Raw genomic sequence first — 3,431 nt, forward strand, 5'->3', positions numbered from 1 at the left:
TCTGGATTTATGTGTAAACATATATAATTCTTTATTCCTATTTTTTAAATATAGTTTTATTTTGTAAAAAAAAAAAAAAGTTTTCAGATGCATAGTCCTGATTCTGTGAATGTGGTCTAAGTAAACATACTGATGTTTCAATATGTCTTTCTCATTAATTAATCTTTATGTCCTCTCTTTCTCATGGCTCACATGCTATCTTGGTTTATAAACTTCATTCCTTCCACAATCCTGGGAAAGATGGCTGCATTTGTGACTATGCAAGAAAGAGGTCTGTGGTCTTGCTCATCACCCGAGACAAACTTTGCAAACAAGACAAAATTTTGCTGAGTGTTTCTGTTTGTGATCCAGATTGTTCACAAACCAGCATTCGTGAGCTGAGGTGACACTGTATTTAGCGACTGGGTTGTTTCATGCTGCGAGGGATACAGAAAGGAGAGAAAATCTTTCCTGAAATCATAATAGCTGTTGGGAGTGAACTGTTTTATGTGTTTATGATGATTTTTATGATTCAATATTCTAGAAATTTAAGAGTATCTTAGGAAATTTATGAACTTGATTTATTATATAGATTAAAGGAGAAAAACTAATGATAATTTCAAAGAATGTCCACTTATTAAAGTATAAAACACTATCCACTCCTAATTAAAAATATCCAGTGAAATATCAATAACTATTACATAATGTAATTTATAATTAGATAATATTTTGCTATGTGGTTGATAAACACAAACATTTCTATTAATTTAACAACACAATGTTACAATTAGAGGTACTTTTGTTAACCTAATATTATTAGCTAGTGTAGATTAAAAAATGAAATGTGTTAAATATTTTTTTATTAATTTTATTGAGACAGAGGTAGCAATCAGACAGTTTCAAAACAAGTTAGTAGGACAGTTACAATAACAATACATTGCATATTGTTGTCTTTGTAGCAGTTATTTATAGTACAAGATGCAGACATGATACCTTGTCTAAACACTATTAGTTCAAAACTTGCTTCTCATTGAACTAAGAGGAAGTATCTGTACATCTATGCTAAATATTTTGTATATACAGTTGCATGTGTGTGTATATATATATTTTTTTCACTACAAAATGGTCCTTCATTTATATCCCCCCTTTTCGCTTACTTTTGTCAGAGATGGGTATTCCATTCTCATTCATACATTGTAAGTGCATGAATTCAGTAGATGCACTGAAGACAGCAATGTGTAATCAATCCTAGGGCCATGCTTGGAATCCCTGTCTTTCTGGTCTTCTAAAATTGTACTGCTTCTAATGTCACATCAATTACTGCTATACTCTCTCTGAACTAAATGTTTGTTTCATAAAAAGAAGAAAAGGTAATAAATAAAAATAAGAGAGAAGAAAAAGGTGATAGTATGAAATACTTTAAGCAATATAAACTGTATTAGCATCGCTCAAAGTAAAACAGAAATTCTAAAACTTTTCATGATTTAGCATTTAAGAATTTGGTGATTATTTTAAACTAAAATAATTATATTCCTCCAGATAATTACTTTTCCTCTGGAAAGTAATTCTATGTAAATCTTCAAAGTTAAAATATCTTGTGTGAAATATCATTCAGGCCTATGAAACTCTGATATGTTCTTTGTGCAGTTTCAGGGAAAAAGGGAAATCCATTTGAGCTGTACAATGAGTAAGTTTTATTTACAGTGTAGTGGGATTTTCAAAATGACTGATCCTAAATTTAAACAAGCATTGGAAAATGTGTTAGAGTTTGAGAAATAAAAAGCACATGCCATTGTTCCTACTCACCAAGTTGATTTCTACATTCATTGAAAATTCAAGAACACAAATATATATGAGCATATCTGAAATAAAAGCCTTTCCAGTTAACTTTTATCCACATATCTAATGTGTTTTCCTTCAAAAATATAATATTCTCTGCTGTTTCTAATGGTGAATTTATGCCATAGCTGCCTTTGTATTCAAAAGTGCTATTCATGTCTGAAAAGATGAGTGCAAAATTAACTTCAGTTGAAATGTAATCTGAATAGGTCCCCTTCAAAACAGTTTTGATTTTTCTAATGACTGAATATTTTATATTCAGAGAAAATGAAAGTCATTGTTATTGTTGTTTCTCAGCTTCTATAAGATTTCATTAGCTTTGAAGTTTCCATGGTTGAATATTTCCAATATATGTCATAAAGACTAAGAATACTAATAAACAAAAACTATGCCCTTGTATAGGCTAACAAACCTCAAATCATGATTAGTTATTTTCGTGTGTGTGTGTGCGTGTGTGTGTGTGTGTATGTGTGTGTGTGTGTGTGTGTAGAGAGAGAGAGAGAATTGATCCATGAAAAAATATGAAAAGATCAATAATTGCATAAGATACCATAAAAATTCAAAGGTGGTATCCAAAATTAAACTGCATGCAACATAGAAATGAACTCTTTCAAGACTTCAAAGAATGGGTAATTCCTCTTTATATAATCTTGTGAAATTTCCTTTGCCAAGATATCAAAACCCAATTCAGAATACAGGAATTTACTCCATGGATGGATGAGGAAGTTTTAAAAACTGAAACAGGTTGGCCACCCAACATCACAAAAAAGACCTGGAAGATTCCTTGCTATGAAAGTGAACCCTGCTGGACACCGTATCTTGTCCCTTCTGAGACACATGTTCAGGAAGCCTGATCTAGCACTGCTTGGTTAAAAGGCCTCCAGCACTGGAAGATTCTTAAAATCAGATTTTGTTTTAGTTTCCACATTCTTTGGAAGCTATAATTTAAAAATCTCCCATGCTGCAAGAGGCATAAACAGAACAAAAGTGACTGATTTGATGAGTCCCATCTATCACTGATCACCTGAGTCCAGCACAGTTAATTTTTCACAACCAGGGCCCTATTATACAACACAGGCTCAATCAACAGCAAATAATTAGCAATACATATAAGACTTAAAAAGAACATGTAAAAACTAAAGGTTAAATCCAGATGTTAAACTCCTAAATGAATGCTTAACCCATTGAAACCACTTCCAGACATTGCCCTTATGAAAGCAGAAAGTGCCAGTGCTGTGCTGCTTGGACTTTATCTTCCCCATCTTGACACTGAATAAGCTTTCTTTTCTACATAAAAAAGTCAGTGCTGTGCATATCAGTACAGTGGGGAAGAACTGTCTGACTTACTAACAATTAAAAATAACATATTTTAAAATCACTACATCGGATCCCAGGACTTTAGAAGAAAAAGAAGTTCACAATTACTTTGGTAAACATCACTAGAGAATTCAATTAAACTGTTCTTAATTAAAGTTAAAATTATTTGGGAAATTAAAAAAAGGAATTCACTTGAAGTAAGAACTAATAAGATAATATATTCTCTCACATTAAAATTGAAAAATGCTGTCAATATTAGTGCTTAGGGGCTGGGGAGATGGCTCAGTAGACTAAGC

This window comes from Octodon degus, unplaced genomic scaffold, assembly GCF_000260255.1.
Source record: "Octodon degus isolate 3935 unplaced genomic scaffold, OctDeg1.0 scaffold00015, whole genome shotgun sequence".
Taxonomy (NCBI): Eukaryota; Metazoa; Chordata; class Mammalia; order Rodentia; family Octodontidae; genus Octodon; species Octodon degus.